Here is an 18,227-nt window from a genome sequence, read left to right as displayed (position 1 = left end):
AGATTATGTATGAGGGCTCCCCTTGGTCATTCTAAGGAGTATTTCCAAATACTAGACAAAAGATTGTCTAGTATTTGGTCATCTAATGAATACAACCTTATAGTTATTATAGCTTAGGACATAGGTGTATCAGAGAACACAAGGAAATGATTCTCGGGACTAAACAAAAAAGAAATTCTTCCAATTAAGCAGAGTGATGAAATTTCAGGCCTGGGATTGCTGTGACAGCTTCTTTACTGATTTCTCATATGCCTTCTTTCTCCACTAGGCCACCATGTATATTTATTCTGCTATTTTCTTTCTAAAATGCAACACATTGATGTTATTTCCTTACTCAAAACCCCATACTGACTTCCTTTTGCCAATGGTAGTAGGCACGGAGCTTCTTTTTCTGCCATTTGAGACTCTGAACAAGGTCCCAATCTTATTTTCCACATTTATTCCTTCCTCTGCTTTTCACAAACCATGCAAACAGTGCTATTTCTAAAGTATGTCCCTTTCCACTCAAATCTTTCTCATTTGTCTCTGCCGTCAGTGGCCCCTTGTCTTTCAAGACCCATTGTCAATGACATTTTCTCCTGAAGACATATCTTATTCTTAACTGGAAATGATCTTTGGTGCCCATAAGTCTCATGGTTATTTGCATCTAGAGTGGCCCTCATTATATTCTATCATCTATTACAGGTATTCATATATTTGTTTCTCTTTATATGCCAACTATAAAGTCCTTGAGAGCAGGGACTGTGTCTTGGTGTCCCCAGAGATTATCATGGTGTCCTGCAACTGGCAGAGCCATTCAGAGAGACCAGGGCTAGTTGTATTTTTTCAGACCTTCAGTATATTAAAAACTGAAGAAATGCCAGGGTTAGAAAATTGTGGCATATTTTAAATGTTACATCAAACAAATGGGTGTGATGAAAACACATACATGCCCACAACAATCCCCAATGTAATTGTGCTGTTTATAAGATAATTATAGGATTTCTAAAATATTTAACTCATGGTACTTTTCAGTTGGCATAGTCTAATAACTGGACACAAGTGTAATGTTGCATGTTTTGTATGTTGATTTTCTTCTTTCTGTCTTGTCAGTTTATTTCTAGGACTGTTAATCTGAGGCCTTGACCAGAGGACTCTCTAGACTCTGTGAGGGCCCCCCCATGTGGATCTCTGAAATGTTAACTGAAGTGAGTTCAGTTTAATTACACACCAAAACGATGCTATATATAAATATTATACCATAAATTTCTATTTTTGTGTGATCATGCTATTCCGAAATAAGCTTGAAAGTTGTTAAAGTCTAATTAAATGTATAAATTTAACTTTTAATTGTTTTATACTTCGAAGGTCAGAGAACTAAAGTACTCTTTTTTTTAAAAAAAGAAATTATACTGTAAGTTCTGGGATACATGTGCAGAACGTGCAGGTTTGTTATGTAGATATGCATGTGCCATAGTGGTTTGCTGCAACTCGTCTTCTACGTTACGTATTTCTCCTAATGCTATCCCTCCCCTTGCCCTCGACACCCTGACAGGCCCTGGTGTGTGATGCTCCCCTCCCTGTGCCCGTATGTTCTTATTGTTCAACTCCCACTTATAAATGAGAATATGCAGTGTTTGGTTTTCTGTTCCTATGTTAGTTTGCTGAGAATGATGGTTTCCAACTTCATTCATGTCCCTGCAAAGGACATGAACTCATTCTTTTTTATAGCTGCCTAGTATTCCATGGTGTATATGTGCCACATTTTCTTTATCTAGTCTATCATTGATGGGCATTTGGGTTGGTTCCATGTCTTTGTTATTGTGAATAGTGCTGCAATAAACATATATGTGTATGTGTCTTTATAGCAGAATGATTTATAATCCTTTGGGTATATACCCAGTAATGGGATTGCTGGATCAAATGGTATTTCTAGTTCTAGATCCTTGAGGAATTGCCACACTGTCTTCCACAATAGTTGAACTAATTTACACTCCCACCAACAGTGTAAAAGCATTCCTATTTCTCCACATCCTCTCCAGCATTTATTGTTTCCTGACTTTTTTAACGATTGCCATTCTAACTGGCATGAGATGGTATCTCATTGTGGTTTTGATTTGCATTTCTCTAATGAATTTTTTTTCATATGTTTGTTGGTTGCATAATAAAGTGTGTTCAGATATGAATAGAGGAAGTCAAATTGTCTCTGTTTACAGATGATATGATTGCATATTTAGAAAACCCCGTCATCTCAGCCCAAAACTCCTTAAGTTGAAAAGCAACTTCAGCAAAGTCTCAGCAAAAAATCACAAGCATTTCTATACACCAAAAATAGACAGGGAGCCGCATCATGAATGAACTCCCATTCATAATCACTACAAAGAGAATAAAATACCTAGGAATACAGTGTATAAGGGATGTGAAAGACCTCTTTAAGGAGAACTACAAGCCACTGCTCAAGGAAATAAGAGAGGACATAAACAAATTGAAAAAAAAAAATTCCATACTCATGGACAGGAAGAATCAATATTGTGAAAATGGCCATACTGCCCAAAGTAATTTATAGATTCAATGCTATACCCATCAAGCTACCTTTGACTTTCTTCACAAAGTTAGAAAAAACTACTTTAAATTTCATATGGAACAAAAAAAGAGCCCATATATCCAAGACAATCCTTAACTAAAAGAACAAAGCTGGAGGCATCACGCTACCTGACTTCAAACTATACTACAAAGCTACAGTAACAAAAACAGCATGGTACTGGTACCAAAACATATAGACCAATGGGACAGAACAGAGGCCTCAGAAATAACACCACAAACAACCATCTGATTGTTGACAAACATGACAAAAACAAGTAATGGGAAAAGGATTCCCTGTTTAATAGATGGTGTTGGAAAAACTGGCTAGCCATATGCAGAAAACTGAAACTGGACCCCTTCCTTACACGTTATTAACTCAAGATGGATTAAATACTTAAATGTAAGACCTAAAATTATAAAAACCCTAGAAGATAATCTAGGCAATGCCATTCAGGACATAGGCGTGGACCAAGACTTCAAGACTAAAACGCCAAAAGCAATTGCAATGAAAGCCAAACTTGACAAATGGAATCTAATTAAACTAAAGAGCTGCTTCATAGCAAAAGAAACTATCATCAGAGTAAACAGGCAACCTACAGAATGGGAGAAAATTTTTTCAACCTATCCATCTGACAAAAGGCTAATATCCAGAATCTACAAGGAACTTAAATAAATTTTTAAGAAAAAAACAAGCCCCATCAAAAAATGGGTGAAGGATATGAACAGACGCTTTTCAAAAAAAGTACTCATTTTTACTACCTGACTAACTAATTTTATATTTCCCTGCACTATGAGGTGCATGAAGAGTCAAATTGTATCCTCTGTGACTCTCTTGAGTTAGTAACAAAGATGAATGCTTCATGAGAATTAGTTTAATTTTTTTTTCAAAACTGGCTTACAGGTAGAAAATAATGAAGAATTCTATCACTTCAATGTGTATTTAGAAATTATTACATAAGAGTGCAAACCGATATCAATACTCAGTCATTCTTTGATATTGGATAATATAGCTTAATTTTGCCTAGTTAGAGATATCCCTATCCCGAGGAACATAAATACATGAATTATGTATCTTTGTGATTCTCCTTCTAGTATAGAGCATACAAATCAGGCACACCTGGAGTGAGAACTCATCATAAGAATTACCATTGTTTATTTTTTGACATGTATGTATTTAGATTTTTTTCTGATATAATCTCATTCTCTTAGACTAGTTAGTAGAATGATATGTTTCAAGCCCTATTTTCCTAAGTTAACATGAACCCAATCTTTTGTATAAAATTATTTTATAGTGAAAAGGAGAACAAGAAATGAGTTATTATAATTCAGCAGTAAGAAAAAAATGTGGTTGTTTAAACATTAGGTATCAGCTTTTTCTCCTACATCCATACAGCTGAGAGATGTGATGATTTTTCAAGGAGCAAGGATAGAGATGGATTGGACCTAAGGGGTGATGAAGTTTGAATTAATTAACATACTAAATGCAGTTGCTTCTAAAATGTCCTCTGCAAGAATTAGTTATAAGAGATATATAATTAGATATAGAAAAACTTGAAAGATTAAGTTATTTGTGAAATTTATTGATTATTTTAAATCTGTTAATTTATTTGCATTTATCTAAAAACATTTAAAAATCCATAATAGCACTAAAGGTTTTTCTATGACTGGAAGTTGCAATTTGAATAACCCATAGTCATGCCTCTTTCTTATTCTCATTTTTATTCACAAATTTTTATATTCATCAAAAGTAAAAAGCATTTTGTAACTTTGAATTTGTTTTTAAGTAAAATACATGAAAATGTTTTAAATAAATCACACTAGAATTTAACCTTAGGAAACTGAGTATCAATATGCATATGTGATTAAAATAGGATTTTATGGAAAAAAGTGAAGACAGTTTCATAAAACCTAAGGAAGAATTTCAAGAGGACACTTTGTACATATACAAATATGCCTGAGGCCAGGCACAGTGGCTCATTCTTGTACTCCCAGTACTTTGGGAGACTAAGGCAGAAGGATTGCTTGAGCCTAGGAGTTTGAGACCATCCTGAGCAACATTGTGAGACCTCATCTCTGCAAAAAGTAAACAAAATTAGCTGGGTGTGGTGGCATATGCCTGTAATCCCGGCTACTCAGGAGACTTAGGTGGGAGGATTACTTGAGCCAGGGAAGTCGAGGTTGCAGTGGCCTGAGATCACACCATTGCACTCCAGCCTGCATGATAGAGTGAGACCCTGTCTCAAAAAGCAAACAAACAAAAAATATGCCTGAAAGGATAGTTTCCATACTGCCCAGTACTTTCAAGTTGGGTAGGCATATACATGTCCAACAGGCATCTGAAAATATACACTTATTTGTGGACAAAATCCCGTTAATTATCTAATTGTGAACCATGCAACATAGTCCCAATGATGTCAAAGTCTCCATCAAAAATTTAAAATTTATCTTATTTCAAAGGACTGTAATTTTTAACATTTTTGTGCAATGTTACCAAACAAAACGTAGTATGTGGCTTGATTTATATATATAATCACATGGAATTCCATACTGAAGCCCAACAAAACTTCCATTACCCTTCACACCCATAATTTATCCTTTACTGTTTCTGCCAACCACAGATGCTGGACAATGATTTGAGGTCTAGCCTGAGTATTTGAATGAGAGGTGCCCTATCTACTGGACTTCTCCTGAGTATTGGAAAGGTAAGAAGAGGGTTTTGCTTCTTTATTCACTCCTTTCTTGCCCTTTGCATTATAACATGGCTGTCTTGGGATTCAAGGGGACAGACCATACAGTCTCTTTTGCTAAATACCCAAAATAAAGAAGCCAGTTGAATTTTTCAGTCCAAATTATTTCACAAGTGTTACATAGTAAAAAACTTTTTTTCTCAGTTTGAGGTCTCCTGTTAAACAAAATTAATTTTACAATTTCCTATTTTCAATGATTTTGATTTTTTGACTGACATTTTACCCTACAATAATATAGTGAAAAAGTGTGGTCTTGGAATTGGTTAGACCTAATTCAGGACTACCTGTACTAGAGGTGAGGCAAGTATGTTAAAGATTATTTGGAATCTTATTTTACTCAAGAGTAAAATGGTATGTGTAGTAATAATTATTTCATAAGGCTATTGGGAGCATTAAGTGGGGAATAAAAACCACATAGAAGGCTTAGCACATTAGAGACTTAATACAAATCAATTTCCTGCATCTTGCTTATCCTGGATATACCATGGGTTTGCTTCAGATTGGAAAACAAGACAGCAACAAAGATCCATGTTTCATGTTTCAGTGACTTAAAATATCAGTTGTTCTGGCCAGATGCAGTGGCTCACACCTGTAATCCCAGTACTTTGGGAGGCTGAGGAAGGATGACTGCTTGAGCCCAGGAGTTTGAGACCAGACTGGGAAACAAAATGAGGCCTCGTCTCTACGAAAAATAAAAAACGTAGCCAGGCATGGTGGTGCGCACTTGTGACCCCGGCCACACGAGAGGCTGAAGCAGAAAGATTGCTTGACCTTAGAAAGTTGAAGCTGTAGTGAGTCTTGTTTATGCCACTGTATTCCAGCCTGGGTGACACAGTGGGACTCTGTCTCAAACACACACACACACACACACACACACACACACAAATAACACACACGTATATTAGTTCTACAAATAAAAACATTTTATTTTCAAAACATAGTTTACTAAAAGTTTTTCAATAATGGTGTTAAAACTATTATTGGTCAACTTTGACTACTTCTAAAATGCTTTTGTATTTTGAATGAAATGTTACATTTCTTTATTAGTTCATTGCAATACTACTTAAATCTGTAAAGTTGAAAGTCAGTAATGGTAAATATAAAAGAATCAGAGAATAAAATGAGTAGAGAGATGGAAAGCTACAGATTGAATATAATTATTTAAGTAAAATATTTTCCTAGAGAAAATAGACAATAGAACTTCGAGGTTGAATCTCTTTAAATGTAATATTTTTCTAGAATCCAAGTGTTTTTACACCATACAATAGGAGTGGAAATTTGTCACCACTCAGCAGACAAACTCACTTTGTCTTTCTTTCTTTCTTTTTGAGACAGAGTCTTGCTCTTTCACCAGGCTAGAGAGTCTTGCTCTTTCACCAGGCTAGAGTACAGTGGTGTGATCTCGGCTCATGACAACTTCCACCTCCTGGGTTCAAGCGATTCCCCTGCCTCAGCCTCCTGAGTAGCTGGGACTACAGGCACGCACCACCATGCCTGGCTAATTTTTTGTATTTTAGCAGAGATGGGGTTTCACCATGTTGGCCAGGATGGTCTCGATCTCTTGACCTTGTGATCCGCCCACCTCAGCCTCCCAAAGTGCTGGGATTACAGGCGTGAATCACTGCACCTGGCCTCTTTTTTAAAATTTATTTTTACATTAAAAAAATTTAATTTATGTCCAGGTTTGTTACATAGTAAAAAATGTGTTATTTTTAATTTAACACTTTTTAAGTAATGCAACTCTCATAGCAAGTAGTTAATATTACCTTGAAAGTTTGGTATGGTTGATGAATTCTATCCTTTTAATAATCGCTACAGATTTTTGAACATTTGCAGACCAGTTTGAGGGTCCCGGGTTGGCATGAGAACAAGAAGGTTTACTTTTTCCTGTGAGCTTTCTTGGGATGAAGAAATTTAGTTTTTAAAAAAATTTTTGAGAAATATTTATTGACTATTGTTTTGTTTTTTACATGATTTATTTCCCATTGGAAAATAATTGACACTGGAGATAGAATTTTTTTTTAAGTCACAGAGTAACCCAACTTGAAGCCAGTTTTTCAGATTTAGGTGGTTCATGATGTAAGTCCTAGATCACATAGTCACCCTTTCAGGAGAAATATCTAATTGAAAAACATTAATATGAAGAGCATTAATTTTGAAAGTGCTAAAATGACATAAAGGGATTTCACTGGGCTTGAGATATTAAATATTAAAAATTATTAAAGGTTTATATTGTTACTAACTTGTTATTTATTGCATAGAAAATATGCCGAATGTCAGTAAATTAAAGAACTCTTGTTTTTTAAATTAAAATTTACAGAAAAATTGTGATGATACTACAAAGAGGCTCTGTACATGCCACACCCAGTTTCTCGTATTATTAACATCTTACATTAGTATGTTACACTTGTCACAATTCGTGAACCAATAGTGATACATTAGTGTTAACTAAAGTCAGGGTTCCTTTTATTACTGAGTGGTATTAGAAACCAAGGTCTGCACACTGTGGTATGCTAGTTGCTATGAGATGTCATTACTTTTAGATTCTCTCCCAGCTGACAGAGCAAAGAAATATGTGTGTGTATATTAACCTATGTGTACACATGTATCTATAATTATTTCTATATGTAACAAATGTATCTTTATTAAGCTAAATATGAGTTCAATTCTAATTAATTACTGTATAGATCATTCTAGTCTCTTCCTCTTACTTATCTCTTAACTCCCCATTTCAAATAGTGAAAAATCTGTCTTCCACCATCCACTATCTACTTATCTAATTTCTCATTTCCAGTTTATTTATATAATGGTTTCAGAATTATTACATATAGCCCTGTGGGATACAACTTTGTCAATTAGTGGTGTTTATGTAGGTTATCTTTAGTTTTGCTGACTCTACTCATTTCCAAAGTTTCTTAGTCCAGAACATTTCACTACTTCTCCTAGTGAAGTTGTTTCATATGTTAGTAACACAGATTCTTTCTTTGCAGTCTGCATTCCATTTTAGGGTTCCCTCCTCTCCAATCTCCTGAATTATTATTTTTTTAAATTCACATATGTTAAGGTTTATTCTTTGTGCTGTAAAGTTTTCTAGGTTTTGACAAAAACAAAGTGTCATGTACCCATCATTACAGTGTCATACAGAATTGTTTCACTGCCCTAAAAATATTCCTTGTCCTTTGCCTGTTCAACCCTTCCCCTCCTTTCCCAGTTCAACCCTTCCCCTCCTTTCCCAAACTCCTGGCAACCACTGATCTGTTTATCATTTCTATAGAGCTGTGCCTCTTCCAGATGCATATAATTGAAATCATACAATATGTAGACGTTTCACCCTGGCTTCTTTCATTAGCAATATGCATTTAACATTAGTCCATGTCCTTATGTGCCTTGTAGTTCATTACTTTTTACTGTTGGATAGTATTATATCATAGAAATGTACCACAGTTTGTTTCTTTATCCATTAGCTGATTGAAGTATAGCAATATACCTAGGAACATGACTGCTACATTGTGTAGTAAGACTATATTTAGCTTTGCAAGAAACTGCTAAATGTATTTCAAAGTGGCTGTACCATATTGCCACAAGCAACTGTTGCCAGTGATCCAGTATTGTCAGTTTTTTGGATTTTAGCCATTCAAAAAGTTATGGTATCTCATTGTTTTAATTTGTAATTTTCTAATGACAAATGATGGTGAATCTCTTTTTATATGATTGTTTTCCATTTGTATATATTTTTTGGTATGGTGTCTGCTCAGATGTTTTGCTTATTTTTTTAAACTGGGTTTATTTTTATTTTTATTTTTTGAGACAGAGTTTCCCTGTTTCACCCAGGCTGGAATACAGTGGCGTGATCTTGGCTCACTGCAAGCCTCGCCTCCTGGGTTCAAGCAATTCTCCTGCCTCGTCCTCCCAAGTAGCTTGGACTACAGGTGCCTGCCACCATGCCTAGCTAATTTTTTTTTTTTTTTGTATTTTTAGTAGAGATGGAATTTCACCATGTTGGTCAGGCTGGTCTCATACTCCTGACCTCAGGTGATCCACCTGCCATGGCCTCCCAATGTGCTAGGATTACAGGTGTGAGCCACCACACCTGGCCGATTATTATCTTATTGTTGAGTTTTATCTTCCTTTATTTTTGAATGAAGTAAATAAAATAAAACTGGTTGAGAAGATACACATTTTTAAAAAAATCAATGAATTGAATGATACACATTCAGTTCTTTCATAGGAAAAAATCATGGAAGAGTCAGTTCAATATTCAGTGAATCATTAATATGAAGATGTAAAATTTGATACGCAATTTATTGAGCACTTATCCTATGTCAGTGTGCTAAATTTTTTACTTTTATATTAACTCATTTACATCTCACTGCAGCCCTGGGTAATGGAAGCTCTTCTTTCCACCATTTTATAAATGAAGAAACCTTAGATCACACTCAGTGGAAGAGTTCTAAACCCCTATGCCATGCTGTCTGATAGAAAATATGTTTTAAAATGAGATGATCGAAGGTTTGTTTACTTACAGAGCTAAAGGAAAGTATGTCTTAAATTTAATAATGAGTGATTATAGAAATGGATTACAGGAAATAGTCCATCTTTCTTGAATTATCCAAATTGTTACAAGCCTCAAATTCATTTTTGTTTGTATGCAAACTCTTTTAGATATAGTTTTTCCCAGATGTTTAAATTTATTTCACATCACCTTTTTTTCATCTTTACTTTCTTCAAGGAAAGTAGGATAGAATGTAATAATCAAAAAGCCTTTTCTCCCCCACCCCATTAGACCAGATAAATAATTTCCAAGAGCCATTTGCTTTGTTATTGGATAAGTAATTAACAAAAAGAATTCCTAAAAGCAATTAGAATCATGACCAAACTGGGTCTTGAAAACAGCAGTGCAATCACAGTTGATGGCTGTCTTGGTGGCTGGCGATGAGCCTGCAGCATGGGACTGGGTGTTCCACCATGGCTTGGCTGTTGTCCAGGGAGCTGTCAGTCGCTGGGGTTCCCACAGTGCCAAGCACGAGGCAGGTGCAGAAAGGATGAAGGTTTCTGTTCCCCATTAGTGTTGAGGGCATGCAGGTCGTCTGACATGAGGGGTATGAGAAGTGAAGTTCCTGCTTTGCTTTGGGTAAGGAATCTGCATTGATAGGGGCTCATGAACCTGCTCTTACACCTCACATGTCTTGGCCTGGCTTTTGAGATGAGTAGGGAGTTTGAGTTTCCTTTTAGAGAAACAGCACTGAGGCACTTCATTTTTTAGTTTCCTAGTATCTTTTGTTAAGAAAAAAATGAGTTCTAAAAATGTAAAATTTTTAGATTTCAAATTTACATTAAAAAATCAATGCTTTTTTTTTTTTTAGATGGAGTTTTGCACCTGTTGCCCAGTCTGGAGTGCAATTGTGTGATCTCAGCTCACTGCAACTTCCTCCTGCCAGGTTCAAGCGATTGTCCTGCCTTAGCCTGCTGAATAGCTGGAATTACAGATGCCCACAACCATGCCTGGCTAATTTTTGTATTTTTAGTAGAGATGGGGTTTCACCATGTTGGCCAGGCCAGTTTCAAACGCCTTATTTCACGTGATCCGTCTGCCTCAGCCTCCCAAAATGCTGTGATAGGCATGAGCCAGTGCACCCAGCCAAAATTAATGCTCTTAACATGTGAAAAATAAAGTACAGTGGAACTGTGGCAGTTAAACAAGATAATACAACTTCCAATATTTATAAGAATATTAACTGCTAATGAATAGTAGAGGGATTTAGTTATGGATTAAACATTCAAATTTACCTGAGGGAAGTGTTTTTCTTCTACTCCCAACAGGGCATCTTTGTGACTATAATGACTCCTGAGAAGATTTTGTTTTCAGTCTTAAAACAGGAATGGAGGAGAAATGCAGACCTGGGTGGGTACAAAAAAAGGAAACTGAAGGAGACTAGGGAGTTACTGTAGATTTTGCAGTGCTGAAGAAGGTCAGAATAAATAAAAGAGACAATGATGTTGGTAATTGTCTTTGGGTTCAGAGGAGTAATGCTTTGCTTTGCCAGAGTTGTAGTAAAATTTAGATCCAAGAAGCTTGTTGGAAGTTGTAGCAGATTCCTGTTTTGTTTACTTGTCCACTGCCTGGCATGGAGATGGAACACTATAGGCTTTCCAAAAACATTTGTGAAATGGAATCAGAAAGTCACTTTACTTCCTAAGATGCAGTTCTTTATTTTGAAAAAAAATTATTTAAAAAATGTATAATTTATGACATGATCATGACATACATCCTTCCAGGCTTTTTTCAATGCTTATGCAAACATATATATGTGACCTGGAGGTCTCCTTTCACCCAGTTTTTGCAGTACAAATAAGGTCATATCTCTTTTTAGCTTTAAATGTTTAAAACATTGAAGTTAGCAAGAAGTCTAGAAACTTTTTTTAAAGACCTTTTTCCACTCCTAATTGTCCAAGAACTCCAAGGTTGTTTTGGTTCAAAGAAGTAGTTTCCTTTTCTAAACACTAGAAAAAGGAGAATATGAAGGATCTGAATAGTCCATTGTCACATGTCCCACCCCATTTTCTGCTGCAAGAGCCTCTGTCACCACAGCATTGTGTCACTGATGAAAATAGGTCCTCCCATAGTGTCAGATGCATCCAAGTCTACTGCTACTATTATCACCCTGTTGGAACAGATCCCTGCACAGGTCACAGCAGTTCCTGGAGGAAGATGAAACTCATTCTCCCAGCCTTAATATCAGCCAGTAGTACTTTATTCTTGGACTTCGAAAGTCGTTATAGTAGTTTCCAAAGCCCACCCAGCACCTAAGGATGGGTGGGTTAAGACAAGGTTACAGTTTCAGCTGCAGAAACAAGAACCCATCTCCCACCACATAGTAGGTGTTGGCATTAAACCTTATTTCTCATGGTGTGGTGTGTTCTCCTTGGGATCTTTGATGTCTCTGTTTGCATACTCCAATTGGGGTCATTTCAGTGCATCAAATAGATTCTAACTACACTGAATCTCAAAAGAATTAGAAGTAGTCTTTGTCAAGCCACAGAAAAGAGCTTGTTCTTTCTTTTCCTCCTAAACACCTACATACTTTTCATTCCTCTAAGGAAGAGGGTCCATTCAATGAATTCAGAAGAAATAAGAGAAAAAAATTCAAGTCCAGTTTGTGATAAGTCTTTGTTTTCACCTAAACAGAGAAGCAAGAACACAGATTATATAAGGCACCTTCTCTTAGTTAAACAAACAAAAGAGTTCTATGTGGTCTAGTGAAACAGAGATCATGGTGATTAGCTACTCAGCTCTGGATCCAGACCACTGGGTTTGTTCAAATTCTAGCACTTTTTCTTGAATTTGGGCATGGCATTTGACCTTTTGTGCTTAGTTTCTTCATTTGTAAAATGGAATGTTGATAATAAAATATACCAGCTTTATAGGGTCTTCCTTGAGGCACATAATGCAATTTATACAACATACAAGTATAAGTATACATATTTTTTTTGCAAAGATAGTAATATACTAAATTTGCTTTTTTTGAAAAATTATATTTTTAGGTAAAACTTGGTAAGTTAATTTGTTTGGATGAAAAACATGATACAAATTTATCAATTTGATTTTGCTTCATTAGCATTATATACTTTGTTCTAGAAAGGACTTAGGCAATTTTCATACATTTCTTTAAATATAATTTTTGCACATGTAAATAAGAGTTTCAGAGTGTTTTGCTATCATTTCATCAGTGTTGCCTCTCAACAGCCTTTGAAGTGAGGAGATTCCAGTCACTGTCTCAGACACAAGGATGCAGGCTATGGAGGCCAATGAGCCATAGTCACCAAACTGGGAATTGGCTGTCCTTTTGACTAGGCAGTTAATCACTATAGTTTCACCAATCACATTGAACTTGAGGATCAATAAATGACCTGAAAACAATGAGATTTCATAGACTCTTTCTGTATGGTGGAAGTTAAATCGGAAAGGAGACCCTAAACCTGTAAATTCTTGAATTTTTGTTTTTTAGGCCAAAAAGCCTTCTTTAAGTGACTTTATGTCCTGTCCTTGGTTTTTGATCATAGACTGGTATAAGGAATGACCATAAAATGAATGTTTTTGAAAAAAATATAGCTGAAAATAATGTCCATGATGCCATTCAGTGATATAAGTCTCTAAACAGCAAACTTTTCCATGAATGGGATGGAAGGGGGATGGTTTTTATTTCCAGGTGAACTTGCATGTTGCCTTCTATGAGATATCAGACTATGAGAATAATACAATGGACTGGGTTTTGATAGCCAAGACTTTCAGAATTGATGTTAGTACCCATGTGGAATAAAATATTTCTATCCTATCTCTCTTATTATTATTATTTCAAATGCTCTGTTTTACTTGTTTTGATTACTAATTATCTATTTAGAGGGAAAGAGTTATAAATAAATAATTCATTGTTCTATTTACTGTGCACCCCTGCCTTTCTAAATATAACTCTTCTATGTAGCATGTAAATTATCACAGAACTCATCTGAGAAAACATATAACTACTTTTCATTTTAGAATTCAAATTTTTAATTATCTAATTCTATATATAGCATCTGGCTTTCAGCATGATATCACCAATGAAAATTTAATCTGTGTTATGAATTCCCTGGTTTCTAGAAAAGCTTCAGTAGGAAAATGAGAAGAGAACCCATATGAACAATAAAACATTTCATGAATGGTAGCTTTAGAAAATCCTAGAGAATTTAGTAGCTTTTATATTTATGACAAAGTTGTATTTTTGATATTGTTCAGAATTATTTCAGTTTATTAGCAGCATTAATAAGCTCCCATTTAATACAGCTCAAAGATCTTTAAGACTTCCTTAATGAGAAACTACCTTTAAGTTATAGAAGACCCATCAGGGTGCCAGATTCCATCTGGACACAGTTACAAATATACCACTGATGATGAGCTGAAAATTAGAGCAACCAAACAACAGAGCTTTAAAATGTTATTTCAATACAATGGGACATTTTCACCATATACAAATAGAATTTTGCCTCTCAATAAAAATTATTTACAGTTGCAAGTGTACTTGATTTACCCCTTTTCATCTAATTCAAATACGAACAATCTCTTAGAGAACAAGAGATTCCAATGTTCCTGAGAATTCTGACAGCTTTTAGAGAGTTCAGTTTTCTGTAGCATTCTATTTTGCAATACTACACAAATTTCTAATTTATAACCAGTGGTATATAATGATAATTTCTAACATTTATTAAGTGTTTATTAGGTTTTAAGCCCTTTAAGTTTGGTATATTTATCACACTTAATTTATTTCATTTAATGGTTCTCAACTGGGGACAATTTTGTACCTCTCTCCCCAAGATATTTGGCAATCTCTGGAAACAGTCCTGTTTGTTACAACCTAGGATATGTGTGTGGTTCTCTGAGCATCTAGTGAGTAGAAGCTAGAGATACTGCTGAACATTCTACAGTACAAGGGCAACCCCCACATCAAAGAATTATCCACACTCAAATGTCAATAGTACTGAGGTAGAGCGACCATAATGTAATCTGTTCAACAACTGTATAAGGTGGGTACCTTTTTTTTTTTTTTTGGACAAGGTCTCACCCTGTCACCTAGGCTGGAGTGCAGTGGCATGATGGCTCGCTGCAGCCTCCATCTCCCAAGCTCAAGCCATCCACCTGCTTCAGCCTCGCAGGTAGCTGAGATCAGAAGCATATGCCGCCACACCTGACTAATTTTTTTATTTTTATTTTGTAGAGAAGAGGTTTTATTGTGTTGCCCAGGCTGATCTCCAACTCCTGAGCTCAAGCAATCCTCCCACCTCAGCTTCTCAAAGTGCTGGGATTACAGACATGAGCCATGACACCTGACCAAGGTGGGTATATTTAACCTCATTTTCAGGCAAGGAAACAAAATACAGAAAGGTTAAATAACTTACTTAAGGTCATACAGCTAAGTGAATGGTGGTGCCAGATTGAAAACCTGGTTCTTTATTGCTTTAGCCCAAGCTATTTCCACTATACTCTATCATGTTCAGAGAATGTTGATGTCTAGATTTGGAATTTTGAAGGGTGAAGATACTGCCTTATTCTGTGCATCTGCTTTAGCACAAAGGTCTTGCTTGGTGAAAAATTAGTGGTAACCATTCACCTCTTATGCATCTTCAGATGTGCCCTTTAGAATGACATTTCAACTATTAGGTCAGTAACCCCAAGAGAAAATGGTTGTTTGAGTGCATATACTGTATTACAAAATAAGTGGTGAATTCAAAGGAAAACAGAAGATGCAATTCGTGCCTCCAAGGAGGTTGTAGGGAAGAGGGGTTATGTATGTATATAAATAGAAGTTGGTGTGCATGTGTGTTTATAAACAGAATTGTCAGACCAAACATTATTTTGGAAGCAGTAAAAGTAAACTAGAATCTGGCCTACTCATGTCCCAGGACACCTCTTTCTAGTCCTGAAACATCTTTGTGAGACTGTAATATGTGTTTACATCCTAGGTAATCACTGTGGTCCACTGTTGAAGAGCTGTGGCTTTTCTTACCCTTCTAGCTTAGATAAACTTATAAGCACAACCAGAATACATATGTGAAACTGACAAGTCCTTGTATTTTTTTTTTATGAGTTTTTCTTTCCTATAGGAGTGACTATTTCTTTTCTTCTTCTACTTTTTCAGATTTTAGTGCACTTGGGATTGCTACCCACTTATCACTATTAAAGCCCACTCATGAGAGAATCTGAGAAATACTCTCAAATTAAGTTGAACATGGTGGATAAGGAAAGTGTTGTGAAAGTTCACAAACCTGGCAGGGTGAGTAATGTTTGATGGGAAGGTTATCACTTATATTGATATATTGAGATATATTTCATATATTGAGATCATTTGTAAGAAGCACCCAGTACATTGCTGAACACAAAGTAGATTCTAAATAAATGTTGGCTTCCTTTTCTTCTACTCCTCCTCACTCTTCTTTTTAATATACCTTAAAAATGATGCCACACAAATGGTCATCCAGTCTTCTATGTTTAAGGTCATTCTTGCTTAAAACATTAGGAAATTCCATAGGGGAAGTATGTGTAGTCATTAAATGCTTGGGCTCAGGCCACAGATTGTTCAGGTTTAAATCCTAGTTTCCTCTGTTATTATTAATTGTACAACTTGCTTGGGAAAATATTAAACTTGTTGTTCTTCAGTTTCATTATCTGTAATATATAGTTAATGAAGAAGTTACTTGTCCCATGAAGGTATCGTAAAGATTAAAAAAGGAAAATCAGGCTGTGTATTTGTCATTATAATTGGCATATATGGTAAGTGCCCAACAACCGTAAGTGATTATAAAATTGTTATAAAATGATATGAGCTATTATTGAGCAGCTTGGAGAGAAGAGCTTCACTGTTTCACCTGCTCTCACCCTGGCCCATTAATCTGTTTCCTGTTCCTGACATTTCGAAGACACGTTTAGGATTTCAGTGATAACCTTAAGCCACGTTTGAACACTTTTCTGGTAGATAAGTCCTCATTCCCAAATTAGTTATGTACCTAGATGCAAATCCTGAATATCATGTCTCAATTAGTGCCTTTGGACATGCTTGCTAACTGTGTTAAAGCTCTGAATAATGGTAAAGTTTTATTTCTACCAAAACAAATTTGGGCTGTAATGTTTTACGATAAAAATCTAGGGTCTTCCTATGTACACGTGTATGTACATGCTTAAAATGGAATATTACAGTTAAATGTCATTCATTAAAAGTACATTACTCCAGTGGCTACTTAATTTGTAGATTTATGTTTTCCTGTTTCATTGTTGAACAGCTCTAGAAGTTATTATTTCATGAAACTAATGTGAGGAGAAAAATTAGGTGGATGTATAAGTGACAGTATAGAAATACATGAGGGATGATTTGATTAGAAGCAGTATTGCACAGTTATAGGAGTAATGATTTAGAACTAGACTCAGGTTTGAATCTTAGCTCTATCATTATAGGCATTTACTTAACTTTGCTTGTTTGCTTACTCAGTTGAAAACTGAAGATAATAACACCTATTTACATGGTTGTTGTAGGGGTTATATGAATAATGTCTGGCAAATAGTAGGAACTCAAGTAACTGTTTAATTCTTTCCAGAAGAAGAGGATTGATTGAAAAACATTTGGGGTCTCCTCCAGCCATATCCCTTGGTCAGCTTCTACAATCCTCTTTGGAACTTAATTCTTAATTCCTTTATTTTCACTTGCTTGTTGATCACAAAGAAGAACTAATTTTAAATTTATTTCAAAATGCATCTATTATATTTGATGGGCCACACTAATAGGTATCAAGCAAACAACAGTTGGGGGATGGGGAAGTGGATGGAGTGAGTTCAATCACATGTCTGGGAAAAGTCAATAGTGAAGACAGAGTCTCAATTTTTGTCATACTGGAGAGATGAAAACACAGGCAGAGGATTTCAAGTAACAGATTGGATAGTGAGTTAAAAACGCTGAAGTTCTTTCCTGGTGTCTACCTTAATGCAATTTGGTTTATCTCTTTCCTCTTTTCTCTACTAATCAAATTTAGGATAATAAAGTTTAAATGTTTCTAAATCTTACTTTACAATATCAAGAAAAAAAGGTATGCTTTTGTCCACTGAAGTCCAAAGCAGAGTTATGAAAACCTACTGAACACATTCTTTATTTTCAACACATGTGCCTGTCTTTCCACCATTATGAAATGCACCGTTTTATTTGTACTGTGTTTGGATGATAACAAGTCAACAATAATAAATTCACAAGACCCTTGCGTTAGATGTGTTGGCAATAAAGTAATCAGGCCAAAATTTTTACTTTCCTTTAAATTTTACAATTCAGACACAATGTGCGCTTGCTTTTACACAAAAGAGTTTAGGGATTGATTAGAGGGTGGGTTCTTTAAAAACCACCAGAG

General features: G+C 35.5%; 1 long non-coding RNA gene across 1 annotated transcript; it reads left to right on the top strand.

Annotated features, from left to right (window-relative positions):
- The first annotated feature begins 1,126 nt into the window (after positions 1-1,126).
- Positions 1,127-15,165, top strand: LOC135274000 (uncharacterized). The gene is made up of 3 exons (XR_010341778.1): positions 1,127-1,187; positions 5,181-5,264; positions 15,059-15,165. It is a non-coding gene; the product is annotated as an uncharacterized LOC135274000 (long non-coding RNA).
- The last annotated feature ends 3,062 nt before the right edge of the window (positions 15,166-18,227 follow it).

This window comes from Aotus nancymaae, unplaced genomic scaffold (assembly GCF_030222135.1).
Source record: "Aotus nancymaae isolate 86718 unplaced genomic scaffold, 86718_ANA_hifiasm-v0.15.2.pri h1tg000002l, whole genome shotgun sequence".
Taxonomy (NCBI): Eukaryota; Metazoa; Chordata; class Mammalia; order Primates; family Aotidae; genus Aotus; species Aotus nancymaae.
The sequence above is the reverse complement of the archived record's forward strand: the minus strand, read 5'-3'. Positions and strand labels throughout refer to the sequence as shown.